This window comes from Sminthopsis crassicaudata, chromosome 3 (genome assembly GCF_048593235.1).
Source record: "Sminthopsis crassicaudata isolate SCR6 chromosome 3, ASM4859323v1, whole genome shotgun sequence".
Classification (NCBI taxonomy): domain Eukaryota; kingdom Metazoa; phylum Chordata; class Mammalia; order Dasyuromorphia; family Dasyuridae; genus Sminthopsis; species Sminthopsis crassicaudata.
The window spans coordinates 321179955-321203244 of NC_133619.1; the positions used below are offsets into that span (position 1 = coordinate 321179955).

General features: G+C 34.0%; 1 protein-coding gene across 41 annotated transcripts in view; it reads right to left on the reverse strand.

The window, feature by feature from the left end:
• ZBTB20 (zinc finger and BTB domain containing 20) overlaps positions 1 to 23290 on the reverse strand; it is a 1031727-nt gene that overhangs the window by 952282 nt on the left and 56155 nt on the right. For 30 of the 41 annotated variants that reach the window (XM_074301264.1, XM_074301270.1, XM_074301271.1 and 27 more), the window contains exon 1: positions 22025 to 22301. The exons of 9 other annotated variants lie outside the window; for them this stretch is intronic. The gene's annotated coding sequence lies outside the window, so the exon portion shown is untranslated. Of the gene's footprint in view, positions 1 to 13971; positions 14059 to 14704; positions 14858 to 22024; positions 22549 to 23290 lie in introns of those variants that run through there. 2 more of the 41 variants (XM_074301252.1, XR_012488076.1) reach the window with 2 other exon arrangements.

Here is a 23290-nt window from a genome sequence, read left to right on the forward strand (position 1 = left end):
TGTACAGAAAAGGACCAAAATTCTAAAAATCTGAGATACTCTTTCAAGTTTTCCATTTTCTTACTCCTGCCATCTTTTCCTGTTATTAATTTGCTTGAATTGTCAACAATGTCTTTCTTCCCAAAAAATGACAGAAATGATTTACCAGGAAATGTACAATCAGAAAAGATAATCATATATCAAGGAATAACAAATGGGCCACCTAAAAGAAGTTAACAATAATCCCAAGGAAGTGTTATGATAATCATCCCTATTTTAGAGATTAGGAAAGTGAGGTAGCAGAGGTTGGGTAATTTGCCCAGGTCACACAGTTGAGGCTAGATTTGAATTCAAATCGTCTTGAATCCAGGTCCTGTGCTCAACATACACTAAGTCCTACTTGCCTCCTGCTAGGGTATGTACTAAATTACTGAATTTGCTTGAAACCACCTTATCCCAGGTCCATATTAACTGTTTATATGACCCAAAAATGAAATAACGATATAAATATGATTACTTGTACATCATTTTCATGTGAAAGTTAGTTTCAACTAGGTCTCTTAGCAGAAAAGGCCCTGTCACTTTATAACAGCAAGTGTTTCTAATTCCTAGAGTTCTAAGAAAAGTTTCTGACACTTAAAAAAAGTAATAAAGACAGGAGAAAAAAATTACATTAGAATTATATTGGAATATTGGGGGGGGAAATCTCTTGTTCATCATAGTGACAGATTTATAAAAGTGGACAAGACCTATGTGGCAACAGTTTTTCTAAGTTAAGGGTCATAAATTGAAGGTTCTAATCAGCTTCAGCAATAACTAACTATGCAATCTAGGTCAAATTATTTAATCTCTATTGACTCTATTGATTAGTTGCTGTTCAGCTGTATTCCACTCTTCATGACTCTATTTGGACTTTTTGGGGCAAAAATATTAAAGTAGTTTGTCATTTCCTTTTTCAGCTCACTTTACAGATGGGAAAACAGACAAATTGGATTAAGTGACTTGTATAGGGTCACACAGCTAGCAAGTATCTGAGACTAGATTTGAAATCAGGTCTTTCTCCAGGCTTGGCACACTATGCCTATCAAACAAATATCAAACTCTATCAAACCTAGCTTCCCTTTAACTTGTTTGCTCATATACAAAACATGGTATGAAAAAACTTCTGGTTGATAAGATTTCTTATTCAATAAAACTTCTGGTATTTACTTCACAATATTGCTACCACTGCTTCCTTTCTCCCTGCTTTGCTCTTTTAGGTTTATTTCACTTATCAAATCTCAATCCCACTTGCTCATCTCTTTCTTCCTTAGTTATCAAAGAGGACTAAAGTTGAAGTCAGAGCTAAAGATTGAAATACTGAAATAAGCAATAACTTGTAGAACATATGTGGCCTACATAGATAGGTTAAGGTGCTATATCTAGTCGTTTTGTTTTGTTTTATTTTGTTTTTCCTTTTGGGGGAAAGGAGTTGAAGAAAATGGAAAATTTTTGTAATATATAAACTTCCTATAAGCTAGTCAGAAACCAAAGTAAATATAGGATGCCCAAAAACACCTCCTGCAAATATTCCCTATGGGATTCTGAAAACTGTTGAATTCATTGAACCATGGTTCAAGAATTAAATAACTCCTTCACAGAAATCACATTCTAATTCCTATATATGACCACATCACATTTTCTAACTATCCTCTATGGATGTGTACATATTCTTTTGAAAAGTTTTAAAGGACAGTTCTTACAGAAGAAAGTTAAAATAGGGTGCAATTTCTCAGTGGACTTGAAAGACTGCTAATGTTGACAATATGTCCCCTCATTATTGATTTTGTGACCTCCTGCCTTAGGCATTAATACCATTTCATATGGAAGTTCACATACTATTAGGAAACTCAAGAGAACATACAGAAATCCAAACTTATAAAATATAGATGACATAAAAAGAGATTAATTGAAAAATGCCTTTAAATGATGCCCACCCTTTTCTTAAAATATAATTTATAGGGGCAGCTAGATGGCACAGTGGATAGAACGCTAGCACTGAAATCAGGAGGATCTGAGTTCAAATATGACCTCAGACACTTAACACTTCCCACCTGCGTGACCCTGGGCAACTCATGTAAACCCAATTGTCTTGACAACAACAACAAAAAATTATAAACATTCTATTCAAATATATCTTTTCAATAAAATATCTTTTTATAACATGAGATAATACTATATTATCTCATATATACATATATGCATGTGCATATATATATATATGTATACATTACAAAGAAAAGTAAATAACAGCACTGCTTTCAAAAAGCTCACTGTTGTATAAGGAACACAACAAACAATCAAGTCCGACAAAGATATATAGAAGATAATTTGGACACAATCAACATAATGGAATGCATTTGATTTAAGAAGGAACAGAAAAGGATTTCTTAGAGGAGGTGGGTTTTTGTTGAAATTTGAAGGAAGCCAGGACAGACAGGAAGAAGAAATGAAGAGGGAGTAATTGCAAGTATGGAGCACAGCCAGTAAAAATGCCCAGAATGTCTTCTGTAAACAACAGGGAAGCCAATATAAACGGATCACAGAGTACATGGAAATGAGCAGAGTGTAAAAAGTAAATTATGAAGAAACTCAAATGCCAAATAGCAGTATCAAGGAACATCAAGAAGAGAGTGATCTATGCTATCAAAGGCTACAGAGAAGACAAGAAGGATGAGGATTGAGAAAAGGCCACTGGATTGGCAATTAAGAGATCATTTATAACTTTTGGAGAGACTGATTTCAATTGAACAATGAGATAAAAAACTAGACTGTAAAGAATTAAGAGTAAGAGTAAAAGAAATGTAAGCACTTATTTTAGCTAGCCTTTTTTTTTTCTTTTTTTTTTTTATTATATATATATATATATATTTTATAATATTATCCCTTGTATTCATTTTTCCAATTTACCCCCCCTCCCTCTATTCCCTCCCCCCGACGACAGGCAATACCATACATTTTACATGTGTTACAATATAGTCTAGGTACAATACATGTGTGTGAATATCATTTTCTTGTTGCACAATAAACATTAGAATCCGAAGGTACATGCAACCTGGGCAGACAGATATTAGTGCTAACAATTTTCATTCCCCTCCCAGTGTTTCTTCTCTGGGTGTAGCTACCTCTGTCCATCATTGATCAACTGGAAGTGAGTTGGATCTTCTTTATGTTGAAGATTTCCACTTCCATCAGAATACATCCTCATACAGTATTGTTGTTGAAGTGTACAGTGATCTTCTGGTTCTGCTCATTTCACTCAGCATCAGTTGATTTAAGTCTCTCCAGGCCTCTCTATATTCCTCCTGCTGGTCATTTCTTACCGAGCAATAATATTCCATAACCTTCATATACCACAATTTACCCAACCATTCTCCAACTGATGGACATCCATTCATCCTCCAGTTTCTAGCTACAACAAAAAGAGCTGCCACAAACATTTTGGCACATATATGTCTCTTTCCGCTCTTTAGTATTTCTTTGGGATATAATCCCAGTAGTAGCGCTGCTGGGTCAAAGGGTATGCACAGTTTGATAACTTTTTGGGCATAATTCCAGATTGCTCTCCAGAATGGCTGGATTCTTTCACAACTCCACCAGCAATGTATTAGTGTCCCAGTTTCCCCACATCCCCTCCAACATTTGTCATTATTTGTTCCTGTCATCTTAGCCAATCTGACAGGTGTGTAGTGGTATCTCAGAGTGGTCTTAATTTGCATTTCTCTAGCTAGCCTTCTTAAAGAATTTAGTCACAAAAATAGAGAAGGGATATGCAACAACAGTGAGTACAGATATATCAAAAGAGGGGTTCTTGAGGCCAGAGGAGACAGGTACATGTGTGTGGGCAGTAGGGAAGGAGTCAGTAAACAGGACATATACCTACCTGAATTATATCCATATAATTGGATTAAAAATAATGAGAAAAGAGGGATGAGGAGGGAAGTGTGCTAGAGAAGATGAGATAGGATGGAATCACTTTGCATGAAGAGAGAGAAACCAACTCAATAACTAACAACAATGATTCCATACTGTAAATAAAGACAATTTTCATACCCAATAACAAAAGATCGATCTGTAATTTATGAGAAACAAAATGAAGTAAATAACTCTTATGTTTTATGGCATAATGAAATGATTAAAAATGAAATTTTCATATTCTTAATTGATCTGACCCACACAGAATTACAACCAAGAGTGTACTGGAGCCAGATTGAATCTGCTCAAGAGAGTCAATTGTTAAATTTTCAATAAAAATATTAATACATCAGAAATCAGCATATACCATGGATCTGAGCTTGATTGTTTCGTTGATTATCAAAACTTAGGAAAATGATGAAAAAGATGTTTATAAGGGAGAAAGGGAAGAGAGTGTTTACAATATGCCTGGCACTGTACTACACACATTACAATTATTGTCTAATTTTAAATACAAATTAAATTAAAAAGTGAATTTTATACATTTTTCCCGAGGGAGTAAGCTATTTAACATTTACTAGCACACCTATTTTTTACAGTCCTCAAAAAAGTCATTAAAATAGAGCTATTATGGGAGTTGAGTTTCCGAGTTCAAATCCTACTTCTGCTACTGGGCAGAACAGGGTGGACCCTGAACAAGATCATTAACCTCTCTGGGCATTATGCTCTTATCATAAAGTTAAAAAGATTAGATGAGATGATCACCAAGGTTTCCTTTTGGTTCCAAATCTGTAAATTTATGATACTATAAAAGAACAGGTTCTTAGCAATTCCTGACCATCACTCTGCCAGATTAAAGAGTTCAACAATTTACTTCCACAGGACAAAGGAGAAAAGTGGAAAATAACTGAAACATATCTTCTGTGGAAAGCAGACACTGTTAATGTCTCTAGAAGGTGAATTGGTAATGTTTACCAAATCAATTTCCTTGTTGTCCTGGTTTGTGAGTATAGAGTGTATATGCAACAGGCTTCAGTTTTTACTGTTACTGATATCATGTTTATGAGTTAAAAAACTTTTCTCATGAAAATCTCTGCTGTCAGTGTTCCAAGGTTGTTATAATAATAAATTCAATATGTCTTATTAGCCTTTGAAGATGAATTAAAGTATTTTAGACCCTTGATTTTGTTGGGAGGTGTAAGAGAAAGCAAGCTAGATTTGGATTGAGAGGACCTTTATTCAAAATACATTATATCACACACCTGTAATCCCCACTACCAGGGGGGTGAACCACATGAACCTGGGAGTTCTGACCTGCAGTAAGATGTTTTGTTTTGGTTTTTTTTGTTTTTTCTGTTTCATTTTTTTTTAATTAAAGTTTTTTTTTTTTTTCAAAGCATATGTGTGGACAATTCTTCAACATTAACCCTTGCAAAACCCTGTGTGTGTTCGAATACCCTCCCTTTCCCCCCACCCTCCCCTAGATGGCAAGTAGTGCAATATAAGTTAAACATGATAGAAATATATACTGATATCAAATATATGCATACATATTTATTCAATTATCGTGCAGCATAAGAGAAAAAGTGAAGCAAAATAAAATGCAAGCAAACAACAATAAAAAGAGTGAAAATGCTATGTTGTGAACCACACTCAGTTCAGTCATTCTCCAATTGATGGGTATCCACTCAGTTTCCAGTTTCTGGCCACTACAAAAAGGGCTGCCACAAACATTTTTTGCACATACAGGTCCCTTTCCCTTCTTTAAGATCTCTTTGAGATATAAGTCCAGTAGAAACACTGACCTGCAGTAAGTTAAACTATCTGAATGTCCACACTAACTTTGGCACCAATATGATGGGGAGACTAGAGGAGAGGAAAGGTGAGAACTAGGCTGCCTAAAAAGGGGCAAACCAGACCAAGGCAGAAACAGAATAGTTCCCATGAAAATCAGTAATGGGATCAAGTCTATGATCTAACTGCTAAATCACTAAAACAGCTAAACTTCCAGCCTAAAAGACATGAAAGAGACTCAGTCTCAAAAATCAAAACAAAACAAAACACAGTCCTAACAGTTCTTACCTCTGTGCCCTTGGGCAAGTAATGTAACAGCCTCAATTCCTTCAGTTATTATAATACATTTATTACATACCTTATAGCTTTGTTTTCTAGACCAAACAATACAATTATAGCCTTCTGTAACTAGCAATGCCCTGGATATAACAGCATATCAGAAATAACATGAGCTTGAAGGTAGGAGGCCTGAACTAGATTCCAAACCTTGATATCTAAATGTCCTCTGGCAAATCAATTAACCTTTCTAGACCTCAGATTTCTCATCTCTACAATGAATATAATTATATTCACACTATCTATCTTAGAAAAGTAATGTAGCATAACAAAGAGAGTTAGCTTCAAAACTTGGTTGTTCATGCTTCACCTCTGACACATCCTGGCAGTATGACTGAGCAAGTCCCAAAACTTCTCAGTGCCCCAAGCAATTCTCCAAGACTAAATTGTAGAACATCTGCACTGGAAAAAGTTGTTTATATACAAGAAGAGTTCCCAGTACAAATGAAATTATTGGTCTGCACCAAAAAGCAAACAAAAACAAGAACCATTATAATTATTTTATCACAATGTCCTTACCTTTCATTAAGAACCAAATGATTTTGAAAATGATGTGAATTTGAAAATACTTTGGTTTTTTTGGTTATGTTTTATCTGTTTTACCTTAAGAGCAAATTTCAAGTCTTTATAAAGATAGCATTCAGTTTTAAGTGTTTTCATGAAATGTAGAAATTCCAAAATAGTATCAATGACTGTCTACATTTCAGAATTTCTGGCCACAGAAACTATTTTCATGAAGGCATGTACAGGAATTAGTCTCCAAATAACCTGCTCCTAAAGTATGAAATGGGCTTTCTGTTCTATTGTTAGCTATGGTGTGTGTGTGTGTGTGTGTGTGTGTGTGTGGGTGTGTGTGTGTGTGTGTGTGTGTGTGTGTGTGTGTGTGTGTGTGTGTGTTTTAATGTCAGTTATAGAATGGTAGGGCTGAAAGGGACCACAGTGGTAATCCAACCTTTTCAATTTACAAAGAAATTTACAAGGAAAATTAAGGCCAGAGTCAACATGAAATACAAAGTCACACAAGAACTAGTTACTGGTAGAACTTTCTTTTAGTTCATTTTTTAAATGACAAAGATATCAATAAATATTAATCACTATGTGCCTGGCACTAGAAATAGAAAAAGAGACACAGTCCTTACCCTCAAGGAACCAACATTCCAGCAAGACAGACAATATATATATGTAAATAACTATATAAAAATATGCAAAACACATACAAGGTAAATTTTGAGGCTAAGAAAGACCCTAACATTTGGGAAGGATCAGGAAAAGCTTTATTGTGGTATTTAAGGATAATTTTTTATATATGTGTTCATATGGACTTCACATGTATGTTATACATATAGAATATATGATATATAAATAATTTTTGCATATTTATACACATGTATATTTAGATAATACAAAATCAATACATACTCAGGATCTGTATGAGAAAAGGGAGAAACCTCTAAGCATGATGATAAATATTTTCGTCTGAAATCAGAACTTTAAAACAGAAAGGTAGCTTAGACACTATCTGCTCCAACTATGACCTTTTAGACTTGATGAAATTGAAAAGTACCCAGAGCTTTAGCCACAATAAGACTTCTAGTCTATGAATGAACCAGGATAAAAAAGAACACCAGTGTTCTAAATAGCAAACCACTAATCATTCCTCTTTATTTTACATTATCTTTCAAGCAGAAATGATTCCGTATGATAGAGGAAATTTAGAGAAAAGATAATCTCAGAAATTACTTCTAAGAAGGAAAAACAAAAAGTTATAAAACTGATATCTAAAAAGAGAAAAGGAGACTATTCTATACTAATAAATAACATGGAGTGAAAAGATCACTGAATCTGAAAAAAGATAGAAGTCTGAAGTCATAGCTGTTCCATTTGTCTGCTAAGTGATCTTAGTCAAGTCATCATTTCTCTGAGCTTTAGTTTCTTCTATAAAACCTTCTTTCTAAGAATAATGGCATCTCACAAAATTATTATGGAATTCAAATGAGACCATTGACATGAAAGAGCTTCCGTATCAGTACAGTGGCAAAAAAAAAGTAAATCAATATTACTGTTACTACTGCTACTATTCTTATTATAAACCAGCTGTGTAGCTAGCCATTGGAGATATATGCCAAATGGCCCCTGGCAAGTGGACAGGCAGCCACACACAACTCACATGCTCTCCAAAAGCTGTGGCTTTGACTTTCACCATAAACCTGAGAGAAACTGAATCCAACCAAGGAGACTTAAGAAAAAACTCCAAAGCCAAGATATGACAAATGAAAAAGTTTATCAGCATGTCTATGAGCACAGGTGCAAGTTTTATTACTAAGCAGCAAATATTTCAAATACAACCTATTGACAGACTATGATCTACCCTTGCTTTGTACCCTTGTACAAAGAGTAACTTAGCCACTAGGAAATTAAAAAAAAAAAAAATTTGTGCCATTGAAGTCATGAAGACCATCTACTAAGGCTATAAGCAGATGTAGCAATTTGCCTCAGGCAATGAATATAGCCTATATTGAATGAAAACAGAAATGAAGAAATTGCTAATCTTTTCAAATATTCAAGTAAGATTCTATCTTAGAGTCTAAATCTTTCTGCCTCCTTAGGAAGACAAAGTATTAAACTTTATTTTTAGTTATCCATATTTCACTATATATAAGTTGCTACCATCATTTTCTAAGAAAACAGCTTTTTAAAGAAGTAGAAAGTAGAAAAAAATCAAATGGACTTGAATGAAGAAGGGTACCACCAATGGGGAAGATGGCATATAAATGGAAGTTCTAGACTGATGTTCTCATAAGTAAAGATACTCCTTTCTACCAGTATAGATGCTAGCCCATTCACCTATCCATATTTCATCCCTGTGCCATTCTCATGTATGTTTGTTTGGTTTGGGTGTTTTTTTTTTTTTTAATCCTTTAGTGGTAACCCAATCAGTAATCTGGAAATCTTCCTTTGGTTATTTGTATTTTTCATGAACACTCTTGCAGTAATATTCAGGGTCTTCAAGTGATCCATATATGACCATATATGGCCAATCCATTCCTTTTTCATTTCATTTTAACATGCAGACTGGAATGCATTTTTCTGTTGATCTCTAAGATACCAATCTTCTAAGACTGTGATGTTCAATGACTTAAAATAATAATATGACATTTCAGTTAGTCAGGACACATTTATTAAACCTCTACCACTTCTACTACTACTACTTTACTACTTCTATTATGTAGGCATAGATACACACTCATATACATACAAATGTGTAGATGGAGGAATATATCCTACACCAATTTCATAATGTTGCCCTAGAGCCAGTCAATACTAGCTAAAACTATATAGCTGGGCCATTTTCCTGTTTCACTTAATTTGGAACAGCAGATGAACTCTTCTATGTGACATGAGAACTCAATATGAAGTAAATGAAGATGTGACCAATGATAGGATAATGAGAAAAGAAAATAGAAGCATTAGTTTATATTACTACATATACTCTTTTCTTCTTTTATCTAAGCCTAATACATTTAAAAGAATAGAAATGGTAAGGGTGAAAACTACTTTTCAAACTTATTCAGACTCATGAGCACACTCACTTTCATCTAGCTATGTAATTGCCTTAAATAATGTCCCGATATTATATATTCATAACATATACTGATCAGAATTAAGAGACTGATCCTGTCAGTGATCATGCTAGTGCTTTTTCAACAAAAAAAAATATATGCTTTCTATATTTATTGCAATATTTATTTCAAAGCTATCACAGTGAAGCTAGAGACTGGAAATCACTGGATGAAAAATATCCACCATTTTCTTCATCTATACTAGCAGAAAGAAATTTAAAAAATTCTAATGAATTTCCACAAGCTTGCCTTTTTTCATATGAGCCAAGAACAGCTTACAAAGTGGCAACTAAAGCACAAGGTGGCACTGTCGTGCCAGGACATCTCAGGTATAAAATTTGCTTTTTATAAAAGCAAATGCCCAAATGGAAATGGGGTCTCTTTCGGACAACAAAGACCACAATTCCATAATTTTGACCTTCATCTAACTTCTCAGAATTTTTAGCAACCTAAGATCAAGATATATCCCTTTGGCATTTTATGAAAATGCCATTTTTCCATTTAGAAGACACCACATCTTTGTTTTCAGCTCCTCTCAAAACAACTTCCCTCTTCAACTACAAAAAAAAAAAAAAAAAAAAAAAAAATATATATATATATATATATATATATATATATATATATATCCCCTTAGGTAATATGTTATGAAGTAACAATATGGTATTGCAGAGTTAGCATAGGATACCTGGGTTCTAGTCCCTGGTCTACCAGTGTTTTGGTAGAAATGCTGTACTGGAATCATAATTGAGTCAAGTTCTTTACACTGGTACCATCTATATGTAACACTGGACCAGTTAATTCTCTGAACCTCTATTTTATGTATAAAGGTTTTAGAAAAATGAGCTCTACAATATGGGCTGTATCCCACTACTAGGTCTATATCTCAAAGAGATCATAAAGGAAGGAAAAGGAGCCATCTCTACAAAAATGTTTGTAGAAGCTCTATTTGTGGTGGCAAGGAATTTGGAAATTGAGGAGATGCCCATCAATTGGGGAATGGCTGAATAAATTGTATTATATGAATGTAATGGAATTCTTGTTCTTTAAGAAATGAGGAGCATACTGATTTCAGAAAAACCTGGAAAGACTTACATGAACTGATACTGAGTGAAATGAATAGAACTAGGAGAATATTGTACACAACCGCAGCAAGATTATATGATGATCAACTATGAAAGACTTGGCTCTTCTCAGCAATGTGGTCATCCAAGACAATTCTAATAGATTTGGGATAGAAAATGACATCCATATCCAAAGAAAAACTATAGAGACTGAATGCATCTGGAAACACACTATTTTCACCTTTTGTTTTGTTTTGCTTTTTCTTTCACATCATTTTTCCCTTTTGATTTTTTCTTTTATAACATGACTAACATGTAAATATATTTAAAATTATTGTACACATATATAACCTGTAGATCTGATTGCCGGCTGTTTTAGGGAGGGGAGAGGGAAGGAAAGGAGGGAGGAAAAGAAATTGGAACTCAAAATATCCCAAAAGTAAATGATGAAAATTATCTTTACATGCAATTGGAAAAAAATAAAATACTATTAAGTGAAAAATAAATATAAAAAAAGAAAAATGAGTTCTAAGGTTCTTCCTGTTCTATGATTCACAATAAAGAAAATTGCTAAGATAATAAATGGTTTGCTGTGGGCAAGATATCTGAGCAATGGGCTTTCTTTCTATCAAGTGGCTCTCTGAAGAGCAATGACATCATAGGAGACTTTGTGTATCTCCTGAAAAATTATGTTTTATCTCTTTTATAAGCCAAGAGAGTGAAGGCAGAGGAGTGTGGGTATGTGGGCGGATATGTATGTGTATATGTGTGTACATCAGGATGTATTTAAATATAAGCATTTTCTGCCTGCATTCATTAGTCTAATAGTATACACTTAAAAATAGCCATCCTAGTAGAGGTAATATATGCAGTGAAATGCACCCAGAACTCGCAGACTGGTACTATCAAGTCCTGGATTCTATTACTAGGTCTATCATCAAATACCTGAATGATTTTATGCAAGTAACATATTTCAGCTTCAGTTATTTAATTTATAAAATGAAGGGATTGGAGTACATGATCTATAAGATCGTTTCTAGCTCCAAAAATCTAGAACTTTGTATTAAATTCTAGTTGTATATCTTGCACAAGAGACAACCTTTTTTTCCAAAAGAAAAGTATTTCTATCTTTTGACCCAAAGATATGAATGCTAGCCCTATACCACAAAGAAATCAAAGAAATAGGAAAAGGATTCATAAATATTCAGAGCAGTTTTTTATAATAGCAAAGAAATGCAAATTGGGGGAAGATCTGGCAACTCTGGAATAACTGAACAAATTAAAAAGTAAATAATATATAATATAAAAATAATTTATAACATATATAATAAGTATATAAAATAAGGGAATATGATTTCATTATAAGAAATTACAAATGGGATGGGTTTCAGAGAAACTTGAAAAACTTTATGATTTGAATAGATGCAAAATTTCAGGAAGTAAAAGTGAAAGGCAGGAGAACAATTTATACAATAATAACATTATAAAATACAAAAGATTTAATTCTGATCAATGCAATGATCAACCACAATTGGACTACAAAGAACTGATGATACAGTTTCATCTCCCTTCCTGAGATATCAGGGAGGGTGTGATTATCTCCTTTTTAGTGCTTTCATCTCCCCTCCTGAGAAGTTAGGGGGGGGGCGTGATCACCTCCTTTTTGGGGTTCTCACCTCCCTGAAAAGTCAGGGATGGCGCGACCACCTGTGGTCTAAAACAAAAGAAAGCGGGAGATGTAAAGGACTAGAACTGAGCAATGCACTTGGATAATGAAGCACGTGAGACTAATTGCCAATTGGACGGTTCCCTATTAACTTGTTTGAAGGTTGACCCTCCCCAGTTGTTCTGTGCTGACTTGATTGGTGGGACAAAAAGGGGGAAGTGACTTGTGTGGGAGGAGTAGGAAGAGGAGGAGAAACTTGGGTCGTGGAACTCTAGCTCTCTCGAACTGGTGACCTGGAGTAGGAGGGTGACAGTAAAAGATCAAGAATAAAGACGTTTAGTGATCCTGACTCCGGCTGATTTCTGGGAAGATAGAGTTCCAGCAACCTTAGAAGTTATTTAATCCAATTTCATCATTCTATCTCAGAGGCAATTGATACATTCATAATACAGAATGAAATATAGACAATTAGAGAATTTATTATACTTGGTTATGCATATGTATCAAAGGATTTATTTCTGTTTTCAAACTGAGAGGTAGGAAGGGGGAAAGAGCTAACAAAAGAGAGTCATTGAAGCATTTTTAAATGCATAGGGGAACACAGAAAGAAGGCAAGAAGGAAACAGACAAAAAAGACAGCTTTGAAAGTTATCTTTTTCTGTTCCATTGTGTTCATGCTATATGATGTCTGTAATAAAAAAAAAAAAAAAAAAAAAAAAACAGACAAAAAAGTTGTGCATTTGTACAAAGTACATATGACCTGGCTTTGCTTCCAGCTAGTTAAGAAACTTAAATCCCTTCCAGCTCTAAAGTCATATGATCCTCTGATTCTAACATGCTGAAACGTTGAAAATTCAATGTATCTTAACATCTACTTAAGCCAAGAAGGAAGAAGGAAGGAGCATGGGGAGTGGGGGGGGTAAACGGAGAGTAAATTTAATTCTATTCTCTCTTATATGGATTTCCCTACATTGGTTTGTGACAGCTTAAATTATAAACTATGGGGCTGAAGATACAGACTGACTACCATTAAGCAGTTAGGCAACCTTAGGTTACCTTTCTATCCCTCAATTTTTCAATATATAAAATGAGTATACTGAGCAGGATAAATCTAAAATATCTTTTAACTCCTAACATTTCAATGACCCAACTTCATATTTATCTTAAACAAGATCAGAAATCCTTGCAATTGAAAAAGACACCAGAATCTGGGCAGAGTCAGACACTATGACACTTACTGCCTATATGATTCCAGACAACTCACTTAACCCCAACTGCCTCACAACAAAAAAGAAAAGATTCAGAGATCATCTAGTCCAACACTTGAGTTTTCACAAATAAATAATCATATAGATATTAAGTGATTAGCTTAAGGTTACAAAGCTAGCAATTGACAATATCAAGACCAGAATCAAGAGCTCCTAGCTCTAGTCCAGTGCTGATTCTATATAACACTGCTTCTCTTAGCATATAAGGAAAAAGGATCACAGGATTTAGAACTGGAAGAAACTACCTATATTATTTAGTATCACAAGAAGCTGAGAAAAATGAAACAACTTACCCAAAGACAGATCCAAAATTTGAACCCAGAGACTCTACTTCAAAATCCAGTGCTCTTGTCACTATATCACAGCTACCATAGTACTTCCTAAAATTTTTATAATATATTTTAAGATATACTGATATCAAAAATGCAACATACATGTTTTCTAGCCTATTATTCAAATGTATCATCTTTGAAAATAAGATTATCAAAGTAGAATAAGTTGCTCCAAGTATGTAGTTTCAGAAAATTATAATATAATATAATATTTATGTGTATATATACACGTGTACAGGAATACAAACATAAGAACAAATAACACAAGGATTTATTAAAATTTGCATACAAATAGCATGTTTGCCTTTATAAAAAGAAAACCTTTATATTTATGCATTCAACCCCATTTGTCCATTTTAATTTCATTTAACAATTACTTCTTCTCATTATGCACCAATACTGTTAACCCAACAATGAAAATGGGATTTTTCTACTGATTACTAAAACTATGAAAACAGGTGTGTGACTTCATGTTGAATATCTAAGTGAACCTAAATAAAAAGACATAGATGGCCTGAAGCAAAACAGTGGACAAAAAAGTATTTACAATCCTTTGCCTTTTCTAGCTCTTTATTTTGGTCGAGTAACTGGAATCTCTCCAAATTTTACACTCAGTACATGTTTAATTTTTATACTAGGAGGAACAGAGAGGTTGAGAAGAGAGAGAAAGGGGCATTATTCCAGTTCATTTTACCAAGGATTTTGCATTCCATTTCCTTCTGAGCTGGAGAAAACTTCAGATGCTCATCACTGCACTTTTATCTTCAATGTCCTATTTGCCTTCTTTTCTTCTCTTTGTTCTGACTCCTGTTCTCACTTCTGGGAAGTAGATGTGGAATTGGTATTGCTTTAGGAACAAGGAAGAAAAAGAACTGTGCCAGACCCCAGTTTATTTCACTTCTGTTTTTGTTTGTTTGGTGAATCTGGGCTGATTTGAGATGGAAAGCATCAGAGAGAAGGTTGCTATGGAGCCACAAAGGACACCAGGGGGCAGCAATAACCTAGCTAATAAGTGAGGGAAATCTTGTGGCCAGAGGCCATGGAATGCCAGGGGTGGTGGGGTGCAATCAGGAAATCACAAAAACTCAACTACTGGGAATGCTAGTCAGGGAAGGAATCGGAGATAGCTTATAGAGTAGAAGTAAGAGGGCTGGTAGTCAGGGAAGGAATCGGAGATAGCTAATAGAGTAGAAGTAAGAGGGCTGGTAGGAATTCAGTAGGAGTGGAGAATCTTAGATCAACTGAATGGGAGTTCAAATCCTAGATCAGTTGAATGGGAGGGACCACAATCATGAGGGTCATGAATCTGGGCCAAGATGAAAACAAACAAACAAGAAAAGCAGACAGGCTAAAAAATACCAAACGCTGTCCCCTTAAATCCTTTTACTACTATAGATATGAGTGCCTAAACTCCTCACAGTATTTAAAGGATTTTTATCCCAAAGACCTGTTCCCTACCTTAAAACCAAGTAAGAGAACAAAACCAGGAGCTCAATGTACACAGTAACAGCAATATTGTGGGATGATCACCTATGATCGACTTAGCTCTTCTCAACAATACAATAATAACTTGCCATCATGCAAGTTAGGTTAGGTTTTCCTTAAAAGGAACTGAGACCATCTTTGAGAAATGATTGGGCTTAAGCCAAATTAAACTGAACTAAAAGTTAGATCACTTCCGAGTCATCTGAATATAAAGCAGTCATAAGAGCTTCAGGCACACTGGTGCCAGACTGGTTAGTGGATATGCTATATAAATCAGGCAATTAAATCACTTTAAAGTGTGCTCAATACCTAACCTTATTTGCTGTTTTTAGCTAGCTTTAAATAAATCTTTCTGTTAAGTGTTCAATGGTCTATCTCTCATTTTGCTTCAGAATAGAAATTAAATAACTTGGGGACTGCCTCTGAAACATGCTCAGATCTCTAAATCTCAGCTTTCTCATCTGCAAACTAGAAATGTTGATGCTCCCAGTATAATTTACCTTGCAGAGTTTTTATAAAGATCAAATAAAATCATTCAAATAGCTAAAAACAGCAAATCTTTATTAAAGGGCTTTTATAAATGTCAGTTACTACTGACTACTACTGTTCTTACTTCTCCTCCTATTACTACCACTATTACAATTACAAAGCCAGTAAAATTCTGTAAAAAGTCAATACAGAAAAAGCCACTGTACAATCTTATTGGTCTAGGTCACATATAGGCAATAGGAAAGTAGGAATTGTTTGTTTGTTTAATTGATTTTCTTGGGATCTAAATAAGAAGTATTTGTTACAAACTATGGTTATATATTTATTAAACATATTCAGTTTTTTGCATTATAAATTACAAAACCTTTTCCTATTAAGTTAAATTTAGAACATGAACAATCTAATGGTGTCCCTTTAGTTTTCTGCCAATTACAATTTAAGTGATAGAAGGTTATACAATAAAAGCTATTTGCCAGTAACAAACACAAATTAATTATGAAAGTGAGAGAGAAAACATTTATGGAAGGAAGGGTAAACTATAAGTAATTAAATATCCAGATTTATTTAGTGAAAAACTAAATGCTTTTTAAACTTTTAAAATTATTGAAAATATTTCAAATTTTAAAAATAAATATCTTCATTAAATTCAATGCAACAAGCATTTATTCATAAGGGTATAATATAAAGAAAGCCCATGGGATCCGAAGGCAAAAATGAAACTGTCCTTTGATCACTTTAATAAAACATTTAATTTTTTGAAACAAAAAAGGTTAAAACAAAAACTCAATCATATCTCACAATATTCAAAAATCATTCCTCTCAACTTACAGGATACTATTCAAGTTTTTAAGAGCCCTACTACTTTTTGTGTGGAAGTAGTGGTAGATGATATAGAACTTTGGCCTTTGGGCCCATCCCAAACTATGCCACTATTACATATTAGTTTTAATATAATTAAATATAACATTCTAGATGAATAATTAACTCTGCATGGAAAGCTTTCCAAAAAAATCTTTAAAATAGAAGTTTGGTGACTTTTACATGAACATTAAAGATCCTACATCTATTTTTGAATAAATTTACTTTTATCAAAAAGAAAAAAGGTACAATTGTTATCCTCTGCAAAATTCTCAAAGGTGAAGCTCAGTTGTTCTGAAATTAATGATAAGCATAAGGGCAGGTTTCAATTTGAACTAATAACATATCCATTGTATAAAGCTTACTCTCCACTAGAAGAGAACTCAAAAGTGGGATAGAAGCATTGTATTCATCAACTGAACTGTAAACATCCTTGACCTGGAATTTCAGTTTAGCCTCAATGTCAGGAGATTTGGGGAATGCAGCACTATCTGATAACTTTGGAGTGAATTATAAGGCTCCAATAGGAGTGGTCCGGAAGTTGAATTTTTTTTAAAAAGCCAATATATTTTCTCTCTAGTCAAATGCTGAAATAGGACATCATATATTCAGCATTATAAGAAATTCAGTCCTGTTCCAATCTTTGACAGTAGTAGCCACTATTTGAATGGCATATGTCATTGGTTGTTGTTTTTTTGTTTTGTTTTGTTTTGTTTTTTACCTATTCCAACAATCTGCTTCTGTTAAAAGCAGAAAGACTTCAAATAAACTTTTGGTGTATTTTATACACCATAACTATATTGGAATAATGTGAGGATATTTCCATTTGGGGAAATGTAGCCCCAGATGGAAAGCATAGCTTCCTCTACTTTTAATCTACTGCATAAACATTTTTGGAGCCCTGAAAATTACTACATATAATCAAGATTCTATATAAATATATTTACTGTTACTGTTAATCAATGCCTTAGGCACTATTTAATATAATAGGTAAGGGGTGTGACCTTTCCTACAATTCCTAGGATCTACATATTAACTAAGAGGTTTCTAGCAAAGTAGTGAAAGGGTCTAGGATTATATGTTTTACCTGGAAAGAGATATAATACCTAAAAATTCTACAGAATGCCAAAAGTGATTTAGGTAAAGAACCATGAAAAAAGAGGACTTATAGGCAAAGTGCAAAATTCAGACATTCTAGAAAGCTAGGAATGCTGAACATTGCCTAAAGGTTTTTGGCAAAGTATCAAATTGGGCCCAAAGAATGTTATATATACAAGCATTAGAAGTAATCCCTAGGATTTCTATAGAATGCCCCAAATGGCTTTAACAATGTGAACAATTATTAAAAAGTACTTGATATTGTATTGCATGCCTAATTTCTAGTTCAAGAGAACTAGCTTTTACATGTAAACTTATGCCCCATTGCGTCTGCTGGTTGTACAGCATAAGAACGGTTGGTTCCTGTAAAAGCAAAGCCTGATTTTTATAACCTTTCATGTACAATCGATATTAAAGGATATAGTTTATGTCTTTATAAAGAAAATACAATTCCGATTTTCTTTTCAATGTTTTTTTTTTTTTTTTACTTATCCTTTTAAATAAGACACTTGTTTACATCATTTTAGGAAATAGGATAAGCATACTATTTTACTCATAAAGAAAATTCTGTAAGGAATATTTTCCACTGAAAAACAAAATAATGGCCAGAAAAAAAAAAAAAAAAAAAAAACTTTCCTAAAGTATCCTCCATGATTACTCAGTTCAAACCACTTGTACTATTTAAGTTCCAAGTAGCTAACAATGAGGATAAAGAAGACTGGGATCAAGAACATTAAAAGAATGTCAACCCCATTCTTCCTTTGCAGAAAGGATCTCAAGCAAAAGACACTAGTTAGAAGAGACTTCTAAACACCTTGCCAGCCCTGGGGCAACACATTTGCTCAGGGCCAGAACTTGGCTTCCAGTATAACAGTACAATGGGACAATACTCAGGCTTGAGCGAGTTCATGAACATATCTATTGATAATTTCTATATTTATAGAAAACCAGAACATGTGTAGATAATCACACAATTAGATATTTATGAAGTGCCAGATTTTTATGAATACGGGAATTTGTTAATTAGCACAAGAACTAATCATTAAAATTCAAAAATAGATAAATAAACAGGAATGCCATTTACTTGTTAACATTTCAAAAAAAAAAGTATGCAGCTGTTATTCTTTTGATGAATGTGGGCCTATAAAGCAAAACGTAGAGAGGGAAAAGTTTTAGCAATATTTAAAACACTAATAAATTCGATCTAGGAAATTACTATGTATTCTTTATCAAATATAAACAGCAATTCTCATCCTTATGAGAGAAAAAACCCATATCTACACTGGTTTAAAATGTATTTCTTTAGCATGTGAATTATGCTTGCTGATATTTATGATGTTTTGGTTCTTTTTGAAGAGCCAAAGTTGATTTTTATCGCATGGGAGTTAAAAACATACACATCATTCAGTACAAAACAGTTTTAGCTACAGGGCATGGCAAAGCATGAAATAACTGCTTTAGAGCATTTCCTCATGTGGGTGTGCTAGATAACTGTCTGCTCCAAGACTAAAATAAAACACACTGTGACCTGACCAAGATCTAAATACTTTAGGATCTGAACAGGCAAATTTCAAGTGTCGATAGGAAGAGCCCAAAGTAACAAGCAAGGCTAGTTAACAAATTGGTCTGACACTCTCCAATGCTCCTGGCTGAACCTTTCAGTGTTCCCAATCCCTATTCAGCAGTGTTCTGGTCTAAAGTTTTGTCCAGTCTTCAATGCCTTTAAGTTATGATAGTACACAGCAAGAAAGGCATATTATACATACATATATATATATATATATATACACACACACACACACACACACACACATATATATATATATATGTAATTTTTCTGTTGGAAAAATTTTAGTCATGTAAGAAATTACAAGTTTGGAATACTAAGTTTAAAAAAAAAAAAACTCAGTCTGAAAAGTAAAGTCTACCTCAAAAAAAAGTTGCAATTTTTATTTTCCTTTATTAAATTCATATAGAAAAAAATTTTTTCCCAATTCCCCTTCCTAATTTATGGTTGCTGAGATTTACATAAATATAATTAACATAATTTTAAAGTCCCACCTAAAAAGAATCAATCTGTGGCTTCTTCTATGTGTATATAAAAAACATTTTCATGGGTATATAGGTATGACCAAAAGTTGCTGCAAGATTTCTTTAAAATAAAAATAAGAGTTTCTGAATGTTCTTTATCTTGGGAATAAATAAAATGACAAGTGCAGAGAGATTTTTTGACATATTAGTTTTAATCAGATTTTTTGTTTATCTGTTAAAAATGGCAGGAATGAGATTGAGTCTCTCCTACATTAATATAACACTTTCAGAAGATACCAGAGTTCTCCCTTAAGTCTGAGTAAAAACTGACAAGGCAGGCCTGAACTGAGAGTGCTCAGTATTCCTGTTGTCTGAAGGATGTTTTACTGCTTTAGTCCAAATTGTCTTTACTTGACAGTCTTAGAGACAGTTCTTTTGAGATGAGCGGGTTAAAAGTCCCAGTGAACAGGAAAAATAGAAAAAAGAAAGAGGCCTTTGGAAGCCATGAGTTCACTGCCATTCAAGAATAATGGATTTTTAATAAACATTTCACGAGAGTTGAACCTGGAGAATGTGTTGGGGAATCTACTCTCAAGTCCCAGGTGGGTTTAAGAATATTGCTTTATGGACTTCTTTGTGCTGTCAGAGAGGCCTAATGGAATTAAAAAAAAAAAAAAAAGTATGCTATTAAATAAATAATTTACTATGAAAAAGGTGATTGTTATTGTTGATGATCTCTGCAGATCAGCATCCATTTTCTGTAATTGCTCATGGATACATTTATGGATCGCATTATATGACTTAATTTTTACTAACTGAGTAGCAGTTTTACTCTCCAACAAACCAGTCTCAAACTCGGCCAAAAGACCTATTTCAAATGGATTTATTTAACTACTCCTTAGAATTGAGAAGAAAACTGCTCTCGGAAAACTCTTCAACAATGTCAGTCAGCTGTGAAATGCAACTCTCACAACCAAAAAAAAAAAAAAGAAAGAAAGAAAGAAAAGAAAAGAATGAAAAAAACAAAAAGAGCAAAGGAAAAAGGGGAAGAGAAAGCACCTGAAAACTATGTTTGAAATAACAAATTATGAAGCCTCAAAACATTAAATGAATACTTACAGTTGTTGCACAAGATGGCTTGAAACATTTCATAGCTTCAAGACTGTAAAAAAAGTCAGTCCCCTATCCCCCCCCCAAGCATAAATAAACAGTTATACACTAAAAGGAAGACTGTCCTAGAGAGAAACTGCCTGTTAGAAAGTTTGCATTCTTACTGACCACAATGATGTCCCTATAAATGTAAAAGTCCATTTGTAAAATAAAAGTTAGGAAACATAACCTTTTTCCTTTAAAAATAAATGCAGCTCTCCAATGTAAAAAATACATAAATAAAAAGCACAAGAGAGACTTCAGGGTGGTAGCAATTACTTTCTACCCACTCTCAGCGTCTACCTACCAATGTTATCTAATATTATGAATAGAAAGGGTTCAACCTGTTTTCATGTTTTTAATGTAAATATGGACTTTAAACTTAACTGTAAAACAAAGAATGACCACACCAGCATTACAGCTAAAATACTGGCAAATTACTAACAAAACCACTTAGCAATAAGTAAGAACATGATAGACAGACAGACAGATGGAATTGCATAAACAGACAAGAAATGCAAAGAGACTAGCCAACATACGGAGGGGGTGGTTTAAAAGAGTGAAAGATACTGATTTACTTGCTATTATAGTGAGAAAAACAAAAAAGGTTTGTTTCTCATTATTGTAAAAGTAATTAAAACTGAATCATAAGGGCACACCCTTAAATAAGTAATGGGGGTTGGGGGTGGGAGGGGGAGTGAGATCATTAGTAAAGAGCAGGCCTTCCAAAGATGTTCCAAATTTTAAGCCAGTAAGAGATCTTATAAACTTACATCTAAAAAATAAAAATCAAGACAGAATAAAAGAAATGGAGATTGGAAATAAAAGATAGGGGGTGGAGACAGCAGAATGTTGGGGGTTTTTTGTTGTTGGGGTTTTTTTTTAGAAAAGTTGACTGGCCTACCTTGTTCCCCAGCACTGAGTTTCTCTTCTCATAATCGGTGTCTCCCTGGAAGTACAGTGTGAGTGGTAATGACTGCCTGCCTCCCTAATGAGTCCATTTTCCTGCTCTTGATGTTGTGTATATACACACACTGCAACCTACCTTACAAACCACAGAGACGGGAAGGGAGAGAGAGCAAGAGAGGGAGGGGGAAGAGGGGGAGAGAGAGAAAGAAAGAGAGAGAGAGAGAGCAAGCGAGTAAGAGACAGACAGAAAAATAAAAAGAGAGAGAGAGAGAGAGAGAGAGAGAGAGAGAGAGAGAGAGAGAGAGAGAGAGAGAGAGAGAGAGAGAGAGAGAGAGAGAGAGAGAGAGAGAGAGAGAGAGAGAGAAGCAGACAAAGCCCTCCTACCAGACAGCAGACAGCCCTCCTTCCCCTATCTAGCAAAATGCAACTCGTCTGATGCAGCAACAGGTTCAGTACTGCCAGACTAACAGAGTAAAAAGGTATATTCTCTATATCATTATTGCTTGCATATAAACAGTTTAACAGCAGCTGGCTCCACCTTTTTTATTTATGCTCCATGATGAAGAATGCATTGTTTCAGCCCTGGCATGCAGTACATGTAATTACCATAAATACATTTTTTTAATATTAGCAAGAAATGGTAAATGCATAGGCAATTTGACTTGTAATCATACAGCATAAAAAATGTGAGAGAATGTCAACAAATATGCTTTGAGAAAAGCCCAGTAATGATTTTAAAGTCAGAGCTTTCTTAAAGGAAGCTACATAAGAAAATTCTTCATACAATAACAAGGCTTATCTTTTATATAAAGCAAAACAACAAAGAAAAAAATGTTACTTGATAAACAAAGATCATGTATAAAATTATAAGTAAAAATTTACTTAAATTTTCTTAGATAGGTAATATACTAGTTCTGGGTCCTCAATCAAAACATCTCTCTTTTTGCAGCTAAAATAATGTTCTGTGCTTATGCTTGAACAGGTGCAATGCATAAAGTACACAGTGTTACAAGGACAGAAATAAATCCCACAAGTAAAGAAATCTACCAATCCCAAGTAAGACAAGGTTATTTAGAATAAAGGTCTGCAACCAAGGCACACCCCTTTTGCCTTCCTCCAAAGCCATTATTTGGTTTTGGCTGTTATTGATATTTTTTACCAAAAGGGAAAAATAAATATAATCAATGCTTCCAAATAAATATTCCATAAAAGCAAAACAGAAAGTATTTTCTTCAGTTTGTCCCCTACATCAATTTTTCCT